This window comes from Ursus maritimus, unplaced genomic scaffold, assembly GCF_017311325.1.
Source record: "Ursus maritimus isolate PB19 unplaced genomic scaffold, ASM1731132v1 scaffold_4, whole genome shotgun sequence".
Taxonomy (NCBI): domain Eukaryota; kingdom Metazoa; phylum Chordata; class Mammalia; order Carnivora; family Ursidae; genus Ursus; species Ursus maritimus.
The window spans coordinates 45,564,646-45,588,675 of NW_024426552.1; the positions used below are offsets into that span (position 1 = coordinate 45,564,646).

The 24,030-nt window shown below is 37.5% G+C and overlaps 1 protein-coding gene across 1 annotated transcript in view; it reads left to right on the forward strand.

Annotated features, from left to right (window-relative positions):
* COL8A1 (collagen type VIII alpha 1 chain) overlaps positions 1-24,030 on the forward strand; it is a 151,150-nt gene that overhangs the window by 90,761 nt on the left and 36,359 nt on the right. Inside the window, exon 2 of the mRNA XM_008702000.2 lies at positions 7,880-7,998. The gene's annotated coding sequence lies outside the window, so the exon portion shown is untranslated. The remainder of the gene's footprint in view (positions 1-7,879; positions 7,999-24,030) is intronic.

Here is a 24,030-nt window from a genome sequence, read left to right on the forward strand (position 1 = left end):
TTCTCCCTCTCCCTCTGCCCCTCCTCCCACTTGTGCTCTCTCTCTTACTCACTCTCTCTCTCTCAAATAAATAAATAAAATCTTAAAAAAAAAGAATAAATCAAATTTCGGGACACCTGGGTGGCTTAGTCGGTTAAGCATCTACTTTTGGCTAAGATCCTGATCTCAGAGTCCTGGGATCCAGCCTCATGTCAGGCTCCCAGGTTGGCAGGAAGTCTGCTTCGCCCTCTCCCTCGCTGCCCCTTCCCTGCTCATACTCTCTCTCTCTCAAATAAATAAAATCTTTAAAAAAAAAAAAGAATAAATCAACTTTTAACTAGAGGTAAGATAAAGTCAAATTTTATTTACCCAAGGTATTTTTTTTAAACTTACCCAAAACAAATTGCTTCACAGGTCAATTTGATGAGGCATGATGTTTAATTTATCAATTAGTCAATTGCATAAATAAACATATGAATGGACAATAATGCAAATGACAAGATGATTGAATCCAAGGATGTCATCACATAGCCCAAACAAAGGAATCCACTTACTTTGTATCTTTTGGTTCAATTTCTGCAGCGCCCTACAGTGCCAAATAGCTGGATAACCAAAAGGAGACTTCAAGCTAGGAGAGCTCCTATATGTACTTCATACATGACCACACCTTGAATCACCATGATTTATCCTGTCTGAAGATGCAGCCAATGGCTTCATTTGAAAAGAGCTATAATCTCTTGGCATGGATGAGGAACTTCTGGGAAGCATTTCATATATTTCTATCTATTGCAAAAGTGTTAGAAAGATGCACCTAGAATGAAAATATCATAGACCATTTTCTCTCGAATATCACTTCTTAAATTGTATGATGAGGGCCTAATTCTAGATTTCAACCCATGAAGCTGCAGCCCTCCAGTTCTCTGAACTAGTCACTATTTCTCAAACTTATTCATATATTGAAGTGTTAATTAATTTCTCACTTCTACTTTTCTGATTCCAAACTAATAGACCCCAAAGATTTCAGATACTCTTTAGCTATTTAGATCTTTTCCATCCTTTCGTCTACCAGATCATTTAGACTTGGCTTCTTTGAACTGTGTGATCATGACGTGGATCTTATAAAGGAAAACTCAATGTCTCTCTAACCATAATGTACTTAAAAGAAGGCCAGTGATCTCGCAACCCAGACCTTAAAAAGTGGCTTAGTACAATCTCAGGAGATGGTTTTTTCTCCTTTCCAATTTGTCAGGACTTTGTTGATAATTCATAATTGATCTTATTTTAGTAAAAATAGAATTCTCATTCCTAGTTTTTATCTTAGGCAGTGCAACCTTAAGTTTCTGTAAAAATCAGCTGAAGGATGAAGTTGTTCCTTTGGATGCAGGGGAGAAAAGGAAATGGGCCTTTATACCCCTCCCTCCAGTTCCCCAAACATTATTAATGAAACCAAATCAGATACACTACTCTATGAGAAGATAAAAGTAGTTTCCAGATGAAACCAGAAAGGGAGACAAACCATAGGAGACTCTTAACTATAGGAAAAAAACTGAGGGTGCTGGAAGGGAGAAGCATGGGGGATTGGGGTAACTGGGTGATGGGCGTTAAGAAGGGCATTTGATGGAATGAGCACTGGCTGTTATATGCAACTGATGAATCACTAAACTCTACCTCTGAAACTAATAATACACTATATGTTAATTAAAATGACTTGAAATTTAAAAAAAAGAGAGAAAAAATAGCTTCCAGAAACCTCAGATTGCCTCACCCAATTGTCTTTTTCTAATTCCTGGCATTTTTAAGTAATTCAGATGCACAGTTTTAAGTAACTCAGATGCCCAATTTAATAGCATTATTAATCAATGAACATTTTCCATGCTCAACACAACTGCCTGAATCTGTAAAATAAAACACAGTGTTGAGAAACTTGGAACTAAACCCTGGGATAATGTCAGTGGGATAAGAATAGGCCGTTCCTTCATTTGCTGATTCCTGATTCACTGACCTTCCACATTGTGTGAAAGAAGAGGATCTGTCTTCTCATTGACTTTACTCATTTGTTGCACTGTTATAAGGATTAAATGAAACCGTACAGATAACACAATTAGCAGGACTGGCCCAAAAGACATGTTTAATAAACATGTATTTCCTTTCTCTTCAAGAATCATAAGAATGTGGCCAGCCTGCTTTGTGGAGGAAATTCAAAACTGGTGAGGACAGACTATGTTGAAATACTTATCCAAACTTGCGCCTGAGTGTCTGAATGTTATATAATTTCTGAAATGGTATGGCGTATCTATAAATAGCAATTCAGATTTTTCCCATGGATTTTATGGAAATGGATCTCAGTACTGTAGGATCTTGGGATCATCCCCGGACATGGAGGCCCAACCACGGAGGGTCTGCAGTCCCCAGAGTGAGTGACAAGAGGAACACTTTTAACTGCCATCCACCCAATGGGGTACTTAGGACATCTCCGCATTCTAGAGGCTTATATTAAACCAGCCTCAAAACAGAAACCCTGTTTTCAACACTTTCAGTGCTGAAAGGAGATCTTTTACTAAGACTTGTTCCCCAGCCAGTAAATAAATCACATGCTCTGCAGCAGTAAAAATATTGGTGGGAGGGTGTATTCTTCATTTCAAAGCAAGGAGCCTGTTGAGTGGCGGTAGGGTTTTAAAAGTATCCGATTTGACAAGGGAGCTCTCATCACACTCCTGAAATAATTTTATGCTGTTATGATTTTGTTTGTGGTTTTTTTTCTTTTTTTCAAAATTGAAGCAATGTACTTAACTTTAATCAGAACCATCAAAGCTTTAAAAAGTGCCCATATAATTTAAAATTTCTGTTTTTTTTTTAATTATGTCAAATGCTGTTTCTTTTGCACTGCTAAGCTATGTTGCAGAAGTACAAGAAGTATTTCCAATGCTTCCAGCAAATATTTGTGGAACACCTACCATGTGCCAGGTCTACTTCTCATAGCAAGGGATGTTACAGTAAACAAAACAAACAAGTTCCCTGCTCTCGAGGGGGGGTGGGGAGAGAGGAACTGTTGGTGTTGAGGCAGATTATAAATGAGTAAAATGTATAATTAAGGAAGATATAACTGCTACAGTACAACTAAAGAGGATTAGATTAGAGATACATGGAGATGAGTGGTTGACTTCAGATTGGATGATGAAGAGAAACCTCTCTAAGGAAACAATATTCACATTGAGATTTAAGTGGCGAAAGGCCCAGCTATGCATGGTTCTGGGGGAAGAGCATTCCAGACAGAGGACAGCAAAGGCCTGAAGGTGGGGCCCAGCATAATGTTTTCCATAAGGAGAAGGTCAGTGTGGCTGGAGAATAAAGGGCAAGGGAGAGAAGGGGTAAAATCGAGAGGTAGGCAAAGTAGGAATCATATGAGGCAGGGAAGCCAGAAAAGAAGTTTAGGTCTGTTCTAAGCTCTACGAGGAGCTATCGGGTACAAGGGGGTCGGGGAGTAAGCAGGAGAATAGCATAATCTGATTTCCTTTTCCAAAGTTCACCCCATCTGCTGTGTGGAGAGTGGGGCAAGAGTAGATACTTTTTAATGCAATTGGAACCGTTGAAGAATGGTAAGCAAGAAAATTGATGGTGTTTGCTTGCTTTTGTTTTTGAGATCTCTCTAAGGTGTAAAGACTGGACTATGGTGGAAAGGGATATATAGAGGGGCCCAGAGCCGAAGAAATGTGAGCGAATTTGGAAGCGATGTGAATTTAGATATGGAGCTCAGATGATGTCCTTGGAGTGTAAGAAAAGAAACAACACGTATTGAGAAACTATTTTGCTTATTTTACATACGTAATCTCTTAATTATCACTACCGCCGTTGGTATACTTAGCCCCATTTTTCTTTTATGAAAACTGAAACTCAGAGAGATAAATAAAATTTCCAAATATCCAGCAAAAGTAAATGGCAAATCCAGGATTCATTCAAAGCTTGGTCTGTATGACTTAAAGCCCTAGGATTTTTCTACTCTAATGTGGTGTCCCTAGATCAGAACTAACAAAATATCTTTGAAATTTCATTCTAAATAATAAAATAATGTTCTGTAACATAAAATACATGGTTTATTTAATGGTACTGATTGGCATTTAGCTTGTTTCTATGTTTTTGCTCCTATAAATAAACTGTGATAAACATTTTATATATTATTTTACTTCATTTCTGATTACTTTCTCAGCAGAATTCCTACATTCCTAGTGGTATCAAATAATAGGATATTCTTAAAACTCTACTCATGTAATATCAATTTATTTTCCAGAAAACTTGTGCCATTTAAACTGCCACTTAACCCAAACCAACAGTAAATATAATTTTTTATCTTTGCCAATTTGATAACCAAACTTTTAACTCTATTATTTAATTCACATTTCCTTTACTTACTAATAAGATTGAACATTTTTTCCATGTTTCTTAGCCTTTTCATTTTTCTTTTGTGAATTTTATGTTCACTTAAGTGTCCATTTTCCTACATGGTGTTGCTATTTTTTTCTCAGTGATTTATAAGAGCTCTTTATATAAAAAGAATACTAAGATTGTCCTTTAAAAAAGAAAAAGACTGTCTTTATCAATTTTTGCAAATAACTTCCCAGGCTGTATCTCACATTTAATTTTCAAATTTTCATTGTAAACATATCCTACATACAAGAGGCTGTGCTCCGGTTACCTCTTGCTGCATAGCAAGCCACATCAACATGTAGGGGCTTAAAACAACAAACATTTTATTTTTCTCTCATAATTTTATGGTCTTGGCTGGTTGCTTTTTCTGCTCTTAACGGCTTACTCACCTGGCAGATTGGCTGCTCTCAAGAGCCCCAGATGGCTTGACTCACGTGTTTAGTGACCTGGAGAGGGTAGAAGGAAGACCGGGTTCCTCCGGCGTTGCCAACAGGAGCACCAACGTGTGGCCACTCCTCCACCGAGGTCTCAGGGGAGTCACACGTCCTCCTTAGAGGCCCAGGACTCCACAAGACAGTATTTTAGAAACAAGGCAGCAACTTTGTGGCCTTGTATGAGCCAAGCTCACAGGTCACAGAGTGACATCTCCACTGTGCCCTCTTGGTCTAAGCAGTCCCCAGTCCTCCCAGATTCAGTGGGAGAGAACACAGGGGAAGATCAAAGAATTTATGGCGATGTTTTCAAACCCTCGATGGGGTATAAAATTGTGGCAAGAATAAAGCAAACTCCCCTTTACCTTTTAATTTTGTTATATGTTAATATGTTTTTATATGCAACTGGTTTTTAAGTATGTATATAACTTTATCTCTTTCTTCGTTGTGATATTTTCCATTGCTTTCTAATTCATTTTTTTAAATTATTTTCAAAGTGTCTGTCTATAAAATCAAGGACATTATCAAATGATATATTTGGAAAAATGACTTTAAGGTCTTTAGATATTTTAGGTACAATGTACTATAGCTAAATTCATTTAATTTGATTCTTAATCTTTTTAATCCTTAAATTGCCATCAGTAACACATTTGAAAATTCATCTAAATATGTAGGTTGAACCATACATTTAATTATGCAGGTTGCTGCGTGAAGGCAAAAAAAAAAAAAGATGAAGAAGAAGTCTAACTAAACTGTTCATGCTTAGTACTTTGCCACATTTCTGACTCACTCTTCCAAAATGAACTAAAATACAATGAGCTACTTTTGGCCTGTATAACTGGTAGTTCTTTTCAGGTCTTGCAATCATGTTTGAATATTGAATAATTTGATTTATTTTTAAGCAGTGATGGTAGCATTCTCTCTTACAGTGTTTTAATTGACACAGAAAAAAAAGGGTTATTCTGTTACAGCAACAAAAAAGTAGTAATTATTTTAAAGAACATTCTTCTGGCTACTAGAGAGGAAAGAACTCCTTTTACACATGTTATAAACACTCAGTAAATGCTAAATGGTGATACTCATCTCCTGTTCTAAAAATGTCGTTGGGGTCTTTTATTTTCTCTGCTTCCAGAGCTGCATTTCAAAAACTGGTTTTGTCATCCATGTGGGTGAGGAACTGTGAAAACTGCAGGAAGACGTGAAAGGAATGAGGTGTACGACACACACGATAGTGATCCTCAGCATTTCTGGCTAGCCTGTGTATCTTTCTCCTGTTTTATTTTCACCATATCCAGGAAAAAATGAATTTTGGAAGAAGACACTGGAAAAACTCCTATTGTCTAATACAGTTAACCACCATGAGGGCACAGGGCTCTATTTTCCCCCCACATTTATGCATCGTGCCTTGCACATCGCCGTGCTCTGTGAATATTTACTGAGGAGGAATTTGGGCAAAGACACAGAAGTATTTATCAGCCTGATCCTCCTGTCCAGTCTGAATCTGAAGTTTCTTTTTCATGGAGGTAGCTGTTCGTGCAGTGTCTCCTTCATATATGCCTTTATTAACGGCCAGTCACACTATACAGGAACGAACTGGAGAAGTCAAGCCCTTGAGTCCATGTACCATCATTGAACTTTATTATTAGAGATCATTTGAGATCCCATGGCTTTCTAGAGACAAAGTGTTCTCAAATCACCTATAGAACCTAAACTTGTGTCTGAAAATCCGTGAGTCGAGCCAAAGTTCAGAGTGTTGGTGCCTCCAGTCATCAGGCCTGCGTACACGTGTCAGAGCCGGGCCTTATGTTCTGGGGACACGTGTTTCATAGACATTCAGCAGCTAGAAGACATTCAAGGACTTCTTCACTTAATGTTAAATACAGAATACAGAAAAACTCTAGATTTATACTCTCCATTAGCCACAAGTAGATATTTAAATTTAAATTTATTAAAATGAAATAAAACTAAAAACTCAGTTCCTCACTCATACTAACCACCTTTCAAGAACTCAATAGTCCTATGTGGTCAGTGGCTAACAGATTGAATGTGAAATATATGACGTTTCCATTATCACAGAAAGTTTTACTGACTAGTACTACTCTAGAATATGACACTTATACCACATTGCAGAAGTTCTAAATTGGATACCCAATTCTGCCTTACTTCTTAACCAACCAATCATGGCTTTCAAATCTTTTTATTTCTCTAAATGTCTGAAGTTGTCCCTATTTAGATCTTTTTTGAGCAATAAATGTAGAGAATATTTCCTAAACAAGTCTCTACAAAATATACCAAAATAAGTTAGGGAGTATCTATTACCCGAAACACAGTTAAATTTCTGAAAATCGAGTTCATGTGGAGAAGTCCCATATGATTTGTAAAAAGTCTAAATTACAGATGATTTATAAAGTATTTTTAACTAATTAAATTATAACAAGAGCTCAAATGAAAAGCTGAAAGTGTTGCCAAATTAAACTTCTATCAGATCTGACTTGATAAATAACAAAGAACAATTTCTAATTCAAATACTATTGTATGCAAATTAGATGGAAATGTGTTGCTGGAAAAATCTACTTTTCTTAAGCAAATCTAACTTTTCTCCCTTAGGCATTACTTCCTCATAAATTTGCTTCCTCTGTAGCAAATGCCAAATCCTTTCTAAATTATCTCAAATCTGTATTAACGGGAATTAAATGAATGAGAACTTAACACATAATATAACCATGAAAATCAATAAAGATATACAATAGATTGCTTATCTGGACAAAAACTCTATATAGTGTATCTAATTAAAATAAGTAAGTGCGGGTTTGCATACGTAGAAACACAAAAAATTATTCTCTTCTAATCACTATACAATTATCTCTAATATCTTCTAAATGCGCACTTACATTTTGGTAAATAATAGCATTTTTTATCAAAGTATGTATTTATACAGTCCTATTATATAATTTTTCCTTTGATCCCAAAACAATATACTTTGATAATAACTCAAGCTTCTTGTTGTCTTCCAATTGAGTAAAAGTATCCTCTTTTTTCTCCCTCAGAAGCTGTTCTGGAAGTGAAGCAACATCTGGTGAAGAGACAGAAACCAGCTGCGGGCGTGCCACAGGAGGGCACGAGCAAGGACACTGGTTCTTGATTCCTCAGCCCGCCAAGTCTAAATGTAAGTGTGCGAAGCAATGGCGGGTGGCGCAGCGGCCCGGCCCTGGGTGGTCCTCAAGCCAACTGCAGACGGAAGTCGCCGTCCCGGAGCACAGCGGCCATTGGCAGACACTGGGGTATCCGGCCTGCCTGCAGGGCCTATGTCCCAATCCCCATTTTCATTGCTGCAAAAAGCCTTGAGACCATCGCTAATGCCAGGTTTTAAAATCCCCCAGGGTAAAATACATGTGCAGAGTGTGATTCTAGCTGATTTTTAAGCCCAGGCCTGTTGAATAGAGTCTTAAAATAATTATTTCCATAGGACCTGACTAGGTATCCAAGTGTTCACCAGATGCTAGCAGCTAGATTTTGCAGAGGAAAATTGCTAACTTAAGCTTCTTTTCATGATTCAGCAGAGGGTTTTAAGTAATAAAAGATCTGGAGATTTGTAAAATAAATAATTCCAGTGCAAATGGGAAAATTAAAATAATCTTATCATCTCCCAGTCATGTCTGTATGTGCTTTTCTACCATTATCAAATTTCTCTTAATTGGGCCAAGGTTTTGTTGGGTTTTTTTTTCCGGCTGATACGTTATAATTTTAAGTTATGAGCTGAAATGAAGAAATGATTCCTTTCGGAGGACTGAAGTGACATGTACTAAATTATCCTAATGACAGTCTAGGATCTATGAACCAGAGCAAGATATAACAAACACAGTTTTATTCATATACAATATTGAGTATATCTGCAATTAAAAACCAACAGCATGCCAATATCTCTTATTCCTTAATTGATTTCTTAATTGAAACAATTAAAATATAAAGTACATCATTAACTGAACTTGATTGGAAAAAGAAAAAACACCATTCATTTCTGACGAGCAGACATTATCTCATAGTATCCACAGCCGTCCTGTGCTTATTACCATTGCCTGGTTTTAAGTGTGACTTTTGGACACCCAACTCAGTATTTCCTGATATTCAATAGTACAATGGCTTCTCATAGTCTATTTCATTTTATTTAGTAATTTGAAGAGTGAATAGTTAAGATTCCTCAGATTTTTACATTCTCACTCAAGGTGTACTCGAACAAAGAGAAAAGCATAGCATCTGGCCCTACAGCTAACGCCACAGGACCACATCCTGTCTAGAACGAATTCGTTCACAGGTTTTGAAGAAATGCAAATACGTTAATGATTTTCCTAAGGTATCACACTTTTACGGCAGGTACCTCTAATTATTTTGGCTGGATTCCATCAAAGCCAGATGTTAATCAAATGAAATATTTATAAAGCAAAACCATTGAACAAAAAATAGATGTCCATTTAAGCAACAGCTTATAGGACTCAAACCAATGGTGTATTTTGGAAAAGCTGATGAAGAAGTGTGACTCTGTTACATTCATAATGTCAGTGTAAGGCTCTGAACTCAATCCAGAGAAATTTTATAATTGTTGCAATCAACTACAGGCTCGGCTTCTGGATTTCTTGTAACAAAATCTTGCTGCCAAGGACATTGATGGGCTCACCCAGTAAAAAATTACAATAATAATGTTAAACTAAATCATAAAAATGCAGGAGGTGATTATTATAGGGTAGAGGAGAGGAATTCCTTGTAAAGTTATAGTGGAAATATCAAAAATGCATTTTATTGGACTTTTAAAAAATTAAGCTTTGTTTTTAAACTAGGGTGCAAAAGCAATACAATGTAAAGGTTACTCAAAAAACGATTTCATTCAATAGTCAACAGCAATGATTCAGCAAATGAAAATAAAAATTACATTTATTCAACAAGGTCATCAACTCAGGCAGGCCGAAGCTTGTATATGATAGTTTTCTAATAAAAATAACCAGCTGAATGTCATTTTTAGGAAGGAATTTTGACAGAAAAAAGAATAAAGAACTTTTTGAATGGGTTTCTGTCAGTGAAAATGAACTTGGTTTGTGCCTAATTCACACAGTATAAAGCTCTAGATATTTTGTGTGGTTTTTAGAATTCCATGAAGAAATTCATTTGAAATGAATATAGAAAATCACAACACAAAAAAGTAAATATGAAAACCATGGTAGACTTATAGTTAGAAAAATGGAAATAGGTCATGATTAATTAATCCTCTGTGTGCCCTCCAAAAGTAAAGAATGTCACTTTTAAAATTACTTTTGAATAATCTGGAATTACCCTTCTGATCATCTTTTACTTTCTGAAAATATAGATTACTGAATCATATGTCATAGACATTTTGGTAGAAATTTCCATATTTTCTTCAAGTTAAATAACACATATCTTTAAGTGACAATTATCTTGGAAATAAGCTCCTTTCACTCATTAAAATATCTAATGTGCCTTACACACAGTAAGCACTTAAATCATACGGATTGAACTGAATTATTCCCACTTTCTGTTGAGAGATTAATGTGTCTCTTGGACTGACACTAGAGAGGTGTCTCACACATGGGAATTAATGAGCTACATCTGTAACCAAAAACATCCATGGAAAACCTGCTGAATTGATCCATATCTGTCTTATTAATCAAGCCCACTACAGAAGGGCTTTCTTGTGGTTGTACTCTATTTTGGAGGTAAATAGAGTGGGGAAACCACAGTTCAATTTAGAAGTTGTTTGAAACATTGAAAAACGTGGGGTTTTATATTCTATGACAGCAATGAAGTCCAATCCTTGATGGTTGTAATTCTGATATAGAAGTATATAAATATCCTATATGTGTAATTTTAACTTCAGAACATGATGACAGTGGTCAAGAAGACCCTAAGTATTTAATATGGAATTTACTTCTTACTGACACTCCCTTCCTTATCTCTTTTTGAAGCAGAAAGGTTTGGAGGTTTTTGGTTTTGTTTTGTTTTGTTTTGTTTTTTTAAAGCTAGCTTGGTATGAACAGCTTTAGTTGAAGCAGATGGCTGGAAGTCAGAAGCCCCAGAGTCTATCCTTGATTCTCCTACCAACTGGGAATGTGGCCTTGGGCAAGTCATGAGAGTAAATCTACGATAACGGGTAGTAATGCCTTACATATGTATGGTGCTTTATGATCTAACAGAGCACTTACACATACAATATCTTATTTAATCTTCCCCCCAGCCTCCTAAGAGGAGGACGGCAGTTACTAACAACCTCCATTATAGAGAGTAGATACTTGAGACCCAGAGACACTAAATCACTGTTCACAGCCATTTCAATACCAACTGTCAGAGCCAAGAACAGGTACACCTGATTCCAAGCTGGTCTTTGTCTTCTTGCCTCTACACCACGGGGCCGCCCTCTGGTGCCTCCAAAGCTGAAATGACTAGAGCAGCACTGCCCAATATGGCAGCCATGAGCCACGTGGCTTGAGCACTTCAAATGTGGCTTGTCGCAGTTGAGATGTATTGTGAGTGTAAGGTACACGTGGGATTTCTAAGACTTTGAATGAAAACACAAATATAAAATATCTCAATACCTCATATCAATTGCACATTAGGATGATAATATTTTGGACATCTTGAGTTAAATAAAACATTAAAGTTAATCTCACCTGTTTCTTTTAACTTTTTTTAATGTGGCTACTAGAAAATGTGAAGTCATATATGTTTCTCTTTGTTTCTATTGTCTGAATGGCTCACAGTGTTTCTGTTGGATAAGGCTGGACTAGGGGATTCCATGGTTCAGACTTTTCACAGTACTAGGCTTGTTTATGCATCTGTCTTGATGTGGCTGAGATAAATTTCCAAAGATTCTGTCACACATAGAGCAATGCAGATTTGCAGTTGCAATTTGGTCGCAATTTGGCCATTCTCATATATCTTCCACATGCAGGGGAAACATCAGACGTCATTAGTTGATGCCTCAAATTGCTCATTCATTGAAAGGGGTCATGTTATACTAGCTGAATGCTTGAAAAGCTTAGAGTACAAGTACCATGGAAAGAGCTATAAATTATATTTATGACTCTGTACCACATTTTATTTTAAAATATGTTCCCATTAAACATTATGAGTGAATGAGACATTGGAGTATTAGGTGATACAGGCAATGTAAAATAGCAATTATATATAAATTTATTGTAAAATATGGCATATTTTATTCCCCCTACCAACTCTTTAAGACATTTTATATATAACCCTAAAGAAGGAGCTTATTTCTGTTTTGAAAAATCTAACTGAAAGTCCTCAGGAAAAAAATGGGTTCGTATTTAGGAGGAAAAAAATATATATAGTAAAAAAAAAAAATTGCCCAAATCACTGAAAGCTAACAAGTACTTGGCATTAATTATTATGTGGACTCAGCACTCTGCTGAGAGTTAGACCAAGATTATCTCATTTGGGGATTTGAAAATTAGCAGCAGGGAGCAGAAGCTAAGCTCTTAACCATTGCTGCCTCTTACTGCGATGCTATTGGAAATCACAAAGCAACCTATCACAAAATATTAAAATATTTGGAATTTATTCTATTTTATTCATTTCAACTCCACAAGTGTTTACCCAGCAAACACAATGGATCAGGAATAGTTCTAGACATTGGAAGAATATTGGGTAATAAGACCAGAGCTCTGCCCTCCAAGAGCAGAGAGTTGGTAGGCTTGTGAACATGTTTTTAAAAAATACATACTTAAAAACAAGATTATACAAAGGAAGAGTTACTCTTCACTTTCTAAAGGTTGCAACAAAAATTTTTGTTATTTTCTTTATGCTACGATATTTTTCTACATGTTATGACGGAAATCATTATAACACTGCTCCCAGTGTGTTGAAACTTGCCTGTTGTTTATAAAGCAAAGGTCTCATGTTAAAAAACAAACAAACAAAAACCACAAAACAGTGTGGTATGAAATTCAGAGGTGTGCTTTCCTCTATATATTATACCCAATTGGAGGAAATTTGGGCTGAAATGATCTTAAATATTTTCTTGAAAAAGAAGAATGAAAACGAACAAACAGAAAGGGACGTAAATCAAAATGACACTGAAAATCACAAAACAGTGAAAACTAGAGTTTTGTAACGTTTTGTACAATAATAGTAATATGTTATCTTTGAAGGTAGAGATGAAAAATTGTGTAAATTAGCTAATAATATATAAATTTTAAAAGAAGTTTTCAAAATATAAAGTAGAACTTATTGCCAATTCCCCAATGTTCTTGCTTACCTAGAATAAAAGAAAGAGAAAACAGCCAACTGCGGAGGGCAGAATTGGGGGCGTCTCTACGTCCTCAGTTCCCCTTTTCTATAATAGTTCCAGAATAAACATGCATTGCTTTCATAATTAAGTAAATAGAAAAACTTTCGTAATTGACTCCAAAATTGCCTATAAATGAGAAAGGCAAAAATTGTCTGAGAGGACTAAAATGCAAATTTTGTTCTTAATCACAAAATTTAGAAATAATAATACAATTTATAGGTTCTCCTTTCAGGCATTATTTCCCTTCCTTTGATTCGAGATAAAGCACCCTGTGGACAATTAAAATTCTCTAGACAAGAAAGGTGAAAATTTGGTTAGGTTTTCTAGATTTTCTTGGGAAAGTGGTTTGCCCTCAGTGAACACAGGTGTAAAGATCAAGGTTATAAAATGAGCTCTGAAACTCTGAATTGTTACTGCAGCAATCAGAAAATGACAGCACCATATAAAGTACAACTCTTCCATCTTGAAACAAGCTGGCCATCCATCATTTCCAAGGGCATCTGCCTAAACTGGTCCTGGTTCTTAGCCCTGGAGATGTGTAAAATGTCATGTGGGAATATATCATATAATCACTTCTTTGAGCTGGATAGGGTCTTAGCGATCCTCAAAAGTGAAATGTAGAATATTTTAGGCATCCCAATTAAAAATTCATGGAGAAGCATTTGGTTTGATAACTTCTTTTATGGAAACAACACTAAAATTTTTTCTACCAAAAAAACTCAGAAATGAGTTCTTTGGGCCATTTAATCATTAAATCATAAATCCACAGATTTATGGATCCTTCTAGATTATCTCATCCAATACCAATATTTTGCAGATGAGAAAACTAAGGAGCAGAAAATTTAATTTCTTGGGGAAAAAAGTGAAATCACTGAAAAATATTCCAAAGGATCGGAAGAGCTAGGTATTCCAAATCTTACCAGAACTTTATAACTTGAGTTTTTAGTTTGGTTGTGGGTAGTCCTGTGCAAGGAAGGAGAGATGCTAATATTGACTAATATCCATATAATATGTGAAAAGCACATTCACAGCAATTGTTATACAGTAAAAACCAAAAATATAACAAAGCCAATGATTTCAGACCAGATCACTCACTCATTACTTAGCTTCCTTTCTCCAGTGAGTCAAATAATTGAAATGAGCTTTCTTTGCCACTTTTCAGCCACAAATCATCTATTATCATGAAAAACTGGCTACTTCCACAGTTTCTGATAGACCGAAGAATAATGGGACATTCATTCCTTGAGTTAAAAAAGAAAGGCTGTCAAAATCCTCCTGCGTTTATGCATTTATGAAAAATATGCTTATAATAAAATTACATGCATTAAAAACATATTCCTCTTACCTCAAAAATATATACTTACTATGCATTATGGAGACCATTGTGGAAAAAGTAAATATTAAGGCTCTTTTTCCAAGTTAAATGTCTGTCTAAGAAATGGAAAATAGTTAACACTTGATTTTAAGGAAAATAGAACAGTACATGTGTTTCTATTGTCATCTATAGACTAGGAATAAGAGTGGATGCTCACAAAGTTGTTTAAGGATTAAATTAATAGTAGATGTAAAATGTTTAGTGCCATACTTGGTGCATAGTTAATATTCAGTAAGTGTCGGCCATTTGTAGTAGTAGTAATGTCATTATTATTTATAGCATGGTAATTCCTCCACATACACCTTACCCCGCCATCAAACCAGACTCTTGCAATTCACCACATGCTTTCATGGCCCCACGTCCTTGCACAAGCTGATCTCTCTTTTTGAATATCCTTTCCCTGCTTCTGCTGGTGAACTCCTACCCATCACCCCCAAAGTTCAGCGCTGAAGCTTCTTCCTCTTACATAACTCCCTAATGCCTTTGCCTATCTTAGTTGCACTCACCCATTTTCCAGGGTATCCTGTGTATATGCCCCTCCTAGCAATTGGGAACGTGACTTTTTTTTTACTTGCTCCCCCTCACTTCCAACACACAAACACACAGAGGACTGAAAAAGCATCACACTCCATTTTTTATCCCTGTAAAAATGTCAATTGTAATGAATGAATCAACTCCTGTATAAAAAGATAAGGTTTTTTTTTCCTTCATGCGTAGGAATCAGGCTAGAATGTGTACTTGGTAGCCTTAGTTGCGAGGGAGAAATTGGTTGAGGGTGGAAAAAGCTGGAGGATGAACTTGGCAGCCCTGGGACCTGGCTCTGCCACAAGCCTAACCCTGTGGTCTTCAGTGAGTCATTTAACTTTTCTGGACTCAGTTTCCTTCTCAGCAAAATGAGAGAGTCGTACAAGATATTCTCTGAGGATCCACCCAGGGCCAACATGTATATGATGCTGAACGTTGGGTCATCTTGGTGGTCCTCTAGCTTTAAGCAGACATAGAATCATCAGGAGGGCTTGTTACAACACTGATTCCTGGTCAGCAGGTCTGAGATGGGGACCAGGTATTTACACGTTAAGTTCCCAGGTGATGCTGAAGCGACACATTTGGAGAACCACTGACTAATCTTAACATAGGATTGTGACACTGTCCTGTAGTCACCTGGCCAAAAGCATTCCTGATATGCAAATTTACAATAGGCTGGAGGCAGGTAAACCCAGGCTCCTGTGAGGCTACCATCAGGAGGACTGGTAGCCTGTGGGTAGGTCGCAAGAGCGGCCAGAGAAGGCAAACTTTGCTGACCCAAACAGTTCCGTTAAAGGTCCACCTTGTGGGGAAGAGGCAGCCTGAATTCTCAGTGCTGTGAGGCACAGAAAATAGTTTCCAAGTTTGACCCATCTGCTAAAACCCGCTGCTGCAGAAGTCAGATTACAGTTGCCATCTAGTGATGGTTTTGAATTACTGCATCTAGAGGCGACAATGAAGTGCTTTCTTTTCGACACTGCTTTTTTTTTTTTTTTTAAACAAAACTATGTTCAAGATGAGAACCCCTAAGAATAAACTCTAATGTCCTTTGGTATTGTTTACATTTGTATCTAGGTAGTATAAAAATAAATACGTATATAGCGCTCATTAGGTACCAGGCACTGCTCTAATACTTTATATATCTTCAGTCATACACAGCAACCCAATGAGATAGATACAATTATTATCCCCATTTTCCCAGAAAGGAAATATAACCACAAGATACAAAAAAATTTAAGAACCTTGCCTGAGGCTGCCCAACCAGTAAAGCAGTACAGCTGGAATTGAACCTAGACAGCTCCCTGAGAGAGAGATTACTCCAGCCAGCCTCTCTTACATTGGCAATTTAAAACAGTTACCAAAACAACTGTTACCTGTAAATAGTTATGAGGTCCCAGGTCAATGTCTGAAAAAACTCATAAAATACATACCGAAGCAATGAGTTTTTTCCGATTCTTCCAAATGGAATCAATTCGTGTAGATAAAGATAATCAATTGTGTAGGCTTCTACCTACACAAAGACCTTGCAATGCAACAAAAAGAGCAACCAACTTGGAATCCACTTCCAACTTGTGATGCAACCTTGGACAACTGGCTTAACCTCTCTGGGCTCTACTTTCTTCATCTATAAAGTAGGAAAAAATTAAAATGTAATTGACATTGTTTGGGAGTTCTTAAAACCAGATTGAATTTTAGAGTTAGGGTTATCCAGTGTATGTGATCACAAGAGCAAATGCAGAGATCATGGGCAGTAACTCTGTGGGTTTTTCTTAAATGGTCCTACATGTGGGAAAGGAGCCAGGACAGAAGATTTGATCTTCTGGTCTATTGTTCAGGAGTGCAGTAAATAATAACATTCATGGCATTTGTAGTGAAGTGAAGAGCTCACCCAGGGAGATTTATGTTTCGCTTGTCTTCCTGGATGCTGCCCTTGGCCTGTGCACCTGAACTCTGAACTCCTGCCTGTTCCAGCCTCCCAGGAGACCTCACCAAAGGGCTCACATCTTTGCTGTGCATTGAAGTTTAACCCCCCTCACTTCAGACTCTTTCATCAGAGACTTGCTTGGATTTAAAAACCTGGTCCTTGCTAATTCTTTTAGCTTCTTATCTAAGACTTCTGTTACTAAACTATTTCTTACCTCAATAAAAATCAAACACTACAGAATGGTTACCAAAACAAGTACTAGTGGTTTCTTTGTATTGTGTATTTATAATGTGCTAAGATCTGCTGATATAAAGTTTCTTCATAATAGGAAAATAAACATGTAGACAGAGCTATAGAAATAAAGGGTAATAATTAAAATATAATAGAGTAAAATATCATTTTAAAATATCACTTTAATAGATTTTTATGCCATTCCAAGTATTTGCATATATTTAATCATCCCAGCAAACTCAGAATTAAGCTAGATAAAGTTTATTATCAACCTTATTTGAGAAATTAAGGAGATTGAAGCACAGAAATTTTAAACAGCTTCAAAAAAGTAAGTGAATCGTTGAAGGTCCATATATTCCAATGTTTAGGTCTCTGCTTGCCCCAAAATTATAGTTTCTTTCAACAATAAAATCTTGACACAAGATGACTACCCTCTGATACTTTGAATTAGAAAGAAGTTCCTTGTACAAATATTATAGAAGTAAAAGATTAATTAGACCTTAAGCATCGTAAAGAGTATTAATTCACTCAACAAATGTGTTGAGAATCTACTACGTGCCTGGCACCGTTTTAAGTTTAGGGAATTTAGCAGTGAAAGGGGTCAGAAATGACATTCTGGCTTCAGAGCTTACATTCTGTCAAGTTGAAGAGAAGACAATAAACAAGGAAAAAATAAATATGTAATACTGTGTCTGGCAATGAAGAGAAACTATTACCAGGGGAGCTGAGTGCACTGCTTTAAATTGAATGATCTGGGCAGACCTCTCTGAGATGACATTTGATCAGAGGTCTGAAGGAGGCCATTTTGCACAGAGATCTGAAGGGAGTTCAGGCAGAGAGAGAAGCAAGTGGAATGTCCCAGGGTTGGGAGCCAGTTGGGTTTGTTCCAGAATAGCCAGGAGACCACTGGCCAGAGCACAATGACTAACAAGATGGTGTCCAGGAAGAGGGCAGGGCCATAGTATGCTTGCCCTGTGGGCTGTGGAAGCAACTCAGAGTTCACAGAAATCCATTAGGGAGGCATGGGATGGTTTTGACAGGGCCTGGTACATCACTAAATTATCATTTTGGTTTCTCTGGGCAGATTAGACCAGGGCAAGAGTGGAGGCAGGGACTCCAATGAAGAGGTTATAACAATGGTCTAGGCAAAACATGATGGCACCTCAGTAATGGTATGTCTTTATGGAGAGGTCCTAAAACTAGCTGATATGTTGACTGTGTGAGAAAAGGACATATCAAGAACATTTCCTAGGTATCTAAAATAGTCCAATTCATAGAAGCAGAAATAGAATGGTGGTTGCCAGGGATTGGCGGGGGGAGAGGAAATGGAAAGTGGCTATCAAATGCATATAAAGTGTCAGTTGTTCAAGATGAGTAAGTTCTAGAGATCTGTTGTATCACATTGTGCTTATTGTTACCATATTGTACTATACCCTTAAGAATTTATTAAGAAGGTAGATCCCATGTTACCTATTCTTACCACAATTAAAAAAAGACGAAGAAGAAGAAGAAGAAGAAGAAGAAGAAGAAGAAGAAGAAGAAGGAAAAGAAAGAAAGAAAGAAAGAAAGAAAGAAAGAAAGAAAGAAAGAAAAAAAGAAAGAAAGAAAGAAAGAAAGAGAAAGAAAGAAAGAAAAGGAGGAAGGGAAGGAGGAAGGAAGAAAAAAAATTGTTGCTACTGTCCAAATAACATCAGACTTTAAAAATAATTCTGCACTAATTCTGAGAAACTATTTTTTAGGGAAATAAAATCAGTTTTTCAACATTATCTTTTGTGAATCATGCAATGTCATTTAATCATAGCCTACCTCAAAACTTAAATTTGGAATGTTATTATGCATTTATCAAAATAAATATAAATTTGTAAAAGGGCTACATAAACTCTCAGAATTTTGGATGAAACAAACAAACAAACAAACAAACAAACAAAAAGAATGTCTCCTAAACTTTGAGCCTGAGCAACCAGCTAAGTCGTAACATAATTTTCCAAAACAGGGAAGCCTGAGGTACAATTAGTTTTCCAAAACTTGTAGTCCTCTAACCCTCTAATTGTATTAGTTAATCTGATTTCAGAATTTTAAACTCCAAAATCTTTCAGCTACATTACCACTTTTTAAAGAACGAGCCATATACAGGCTCAGTGATACCCTGCTACCACACGGAATCCCGCTCTGAGAGAGAATTCTGAATCAATCAGCCAGAGCTGGTGTGATGTTTCTAAATGTTCCTTTGTAAAATAGTTTCAAAGACCCATGACTAGAGAATTATAAAATCATGCCTTCTGTTTACGACATATTTATAAATAGGAATAATGGAAGCATAGCTCTCCAGGCTCTCAAGAAGTACAAGGTACAAATCCATGGTTCAGTTCAAAGGAATGTTAAATATCGGCCTGAGATTTATACTCTTGAGAAAGAAATGTTACAGTGGAATCAGGAAAGAATGGGTTTGTGAGCCAGCAGCTCTTTTGTGGGAAGCCCCGTCTTGAACTGGGTCAGGCAGCTATGCGGTACTGAGATTGGCCTCCGAGGTTTGGGAACAGTGCCAGCATATCACCCATGCCTGATTGATAAGAGCAAGAGAACACTTTGGAGTACAAAGACTTAGCCAAAATCACCAGTAAATCTGGGATAGAGCCAATACTGAGAAAACAGTAGTTGTTAAATGGACACAGAAATTACTGGATTCATATGCAGAGAAAACTAAAGGGACACCAAATTCCAAGGAAATTGGGACTACAGTTCCTTTGTCCGGTCCCCACTTCTATAAAGAATGGCTGCTTTCAACATTTTCACCTGTCTGATGGATACTAACTAGCTATGATCATTTTTGTAGAAGAAAAACAAATGAAATTTAACGGCATATGAACTATATAAAGACAGGGGCCTTTCCATCTTCCTTAGTGTCGTGTCCCCAGCAATTGGAACTGTCCTTGGCACACACTGAGCCCTGAGCAAATCTTCGCTGAGTGAATAAATACATAAAAACCAGAATAAATTATTAAATCTAAGGAAGGAAAGGAATCTTTTCTTTTTATTTGTGTAAAAAAAAAAAAAAGCCATGTTGCTGGGTCTAATCAAAATGACAAGAGGAAAGTCTCTGAGGGAGCAGGACTAGTCTAGTATACTCTTTCCCTCTGGTGTCGCAGCTGAGTTCCCCTTGCCCTGCATGTTTATATCATTCACTGACATTGACTGAGGCTTAGTGGGTCTTCCTCTCTCACTGGCTTTTAGGTGGTCTACGTTTCCCACCCATCCCATCCTCTTTGGTGAGGGGCATTACCAACCTGAAGAGTGAAACGAGAAAACGGCATAATTGACAGGCTGCAGCCCCCGAACTTGTGTTTTGTTTTGTTTTGTTTTGACCACCCTCCCAGCTCTGAGATTCTCAGATCCGTGTCTAAGACCCTAATTTGCCTTAAGCTTACATCGGTGTATTCACCCTTACCACTTCTGACTTCATCCTCAGGGGCAGCCTTTTTTCCATTGTCATCATTCTATCTGGCCGTAGCTGTTGAGTAGCTAAGGATGGAAACGAGTAAAGGAAGAAAAATAAGAACTTAAAAGGGAAATAAATGGGATACATCCATTCCCAGACCAAGGCCTCTTCAGGAAAGTATTGGAAGCCTCACCTACAGCTAAGCTGGCCTGGGATCCAGTCTGGGTGTAACAGGCTATTAGCTCGCGGCCTCAAGTAGATGAACATGGATCTGTCCTTATAACAAATATTCTTTGAGATCTTTGCATCTAAGACCTCTTAGAAATGTATTTAAGTCATTCTAAAGTGAGAAAATGAATAGGATACATTCTAGTGGAAAGCCAAGGAGAGATAATAAAATAAATCTTTCCCATCTCCATTTTTGATGACATTACACTTTAAAAATAGGTACAGGGAGGAGCCCACAGGAGGAATTTCGGTTAGGCAAATTTACTTACAAGTAGAATTTCTTCCAGGATACAAGAGCCTTTGGCAAACATTGGTTGGCACATTCTTCCTGAAAGGTAAAAGCCATTTTTTTTTTTTTTTTGGCAGGTTTTAAATGACACTTAAGAGTGTCAGGCAAACCTTCCAAACCATAGCCAAAAGGCAAATTTACCCAAAACACACAACATCCTCAGCCAGCTCAAGATCAACAAAAAAGTTAGGCCTCACCATTACAGAATGTTAATTGTGAAACCTAATTCCATGATATTTATGGCTCTGTAAACTGGGCAAAGCTACTCTTGAGTATGAAGCTGCACTCCATGCAGGGGGACAGTTGCTCATACTTGAAGCTGTAACATGTGTTGTATTAAAGAGAACCCCGGGATGGTCACAATCCGTGCATTAGCACATGGTTCTCTGCATTTAATGGGCCTAAGAATCACCTGGAGCAAGCGTGTAGAAAATGTAGATTTCCGGCCTGGTCCCCACGCCTATCTAGGTAGAGTCTGCTGGGGAGAGGACTGGAAAAAAGGAAGACCGGTGAATAAGAGGCAGATGGTCTGTTAACCAGACGTTGATGGAGAATCACTGCACCAGAGTGTGAAGTGGGGACTGTCTCCATGCAACTCTTAATTCCTTGCACCTGGCCCTGAAGCTGGCACCTGCAGGATACTCCGTGAATGTTTAATGAGCGAGAAGCAGTTAGCATTTATGGATGCCGGGCACTGTTCTAAGCATACTACAACTATTAACTCATTTAATCCTCACAATGAGGGACTTTTATTAGCCTTGACACTTGCTAGGCACTCTGCCTGCACACGGTCCAGTGTCACACGGCTGGTTCCTTTGTTACATTCAGCTGCTGCTTCCTCAGAAGAGCCCCTGCCCCCAACGGCCTAGCTGAAGTTGCATCAACCCCACTCCCATCGGATCACAAGATCTTGCTCTTTTTCTCTATAGCTCTGGCCTCTATCTAAAATTATCTGGTTTGGCTTATTGTCTGGCTCCCTCCCCTGAAATACAAGCACCATGAAAACAAGAATCGTGCAGGTCTTATTTGTCACTGTATTTCTAATGCCTAATTCATGGTAGACACCAAAGAAATAATATAATAAATGCAAAACAAAGGAATTGTGTTTGCCATATAATTCCTTAGTTCTCTCGGAGCTTCCAAATATTATTATGTTAAGTGTAAAAAGCAAAAGAAAGACTTCTAACCCCCAAATGTCCTCAGAATAATTCCCTAATCTCCCTTGTCCCAAGTCATAGCATGGACATGAGGAAAAGTAAAAACTAAGTAAGAGAAAATGGAAAGTTTGCATAGATTTCTCACTCTATGGCTTCGATATTTTGTTTGAAATGAACTCTTAGGACATCAGGCACCCCCATGGTCAAACATAAATAGAAAAGACATTCCAAGATCAATTTAGATTAACCTGTTTTTATTAGCCACACAATGACTGGGCTTTACTAGTTCAGAAAGCTATATCTGCCTGACACCGAAAGAGCTAGTTAAATCAGTGAAACTCGAACCAATTACCTCAATAGTAAAAAAGAATGGATATACCAATTCACTCCAAATGGCAAATGTGTCAGAATCATTGATTTTACCCTGTGCCAACAAAATCAAAATCAGGAACTGACTGTAGCCTAAGGACAGAGGAAGAAACTCATTTTAAATGAGTTTCTCATACAGTATGGCTCAAAACCATAGTTCCTTTGAAAGGAATCACTTGCTAGTTGACCTCATATCAATGCTAGCCAAGCCTGTGCAGGATTCTGACCGTGGATGTTCAAAATGATCTCCTCTTCGTGTATGGTGTGGGTCTCACACAAACAAGTGCTAGGGCTGGAGGACTGCTGCTGAATGAAGCTTTTTGTTCCAAGTAATGTTTACCACTTCTACTAAAATGCCAGAGAGTGAATGTTGTCAGTGATGTTGTTGGATAGAACATACTCAAAAGCAACTAGAAACTTAAAAAAAAAAATAGTTTTCCATTTTTTTAATTTTGGGAATATCTTTTTCTCTGATCATGCAGGCAGTTAGCCAGACCTGAGTTGGCTTCATTAGTCATCTCAGAGAATGTGGATAGGTCTTGGGAAAATCTTTCCATTTTTGAAGAATTGCTGATCCCAAATCACATTCATTTCGGTCAGTCACTTGGGGCTTAGTATGAAACTTGGAAGTACCAAAGTAGATGCGGGAAGCGGGTGGAGGAAGCAATGAGACCAAGAGCGAGGTCTGTTCTTACTACAGGAAGGTGAAGACCCTTTACAAAGACTTCACCCAGGACAAATTTTGTCGCTGCTACGCCCTCCGCCATAATCGAGAAAGATTTCATCAGAATATTTTAAAAGATAGAGAGGAATTTATTTTCATACTAAAAATGTCCCAGTGAAATCCATTCAAAAGCAAACATAATTTCTACATTCACTACCCAAGCCCTCAAAACCATCTGGGTTAACCAAAAGCCAGATTTAGCACGTTTTGCTTTCCATTTTGTGAGCAAAACATGATTTGGATTACAAATTTCTCTAAGGTTCATGCTTATAGCTGAGAGACTCTGTCATTTCCTTATCAGAAGCAACAGGAGAAATTCCAAATATGAGGAATCACAGAGATTTATTGCCTCAATTCCCAGCCTGACACTTGGCTCCGCACAAAGGGTAAACAGCCAAAAAGAAGTCCTTTGCTAAGGTACGAAAGGAACTGGCTGCTTGTGAAGTCCAGACTTGGGAGTGACACAAACGGGGGTTTGGGTTTTTACACAGCCAGCAAAACCTAGTCTGTTTGAAGTCGGATCAATTGATTTCTTGAACATTTCAAATAAGCAAAATTCTGCAGGAAATGGAAGCCAGATGCATTTTTAACTCAGGAGATCCTTGGAAGACAGGCAGAAAATAATC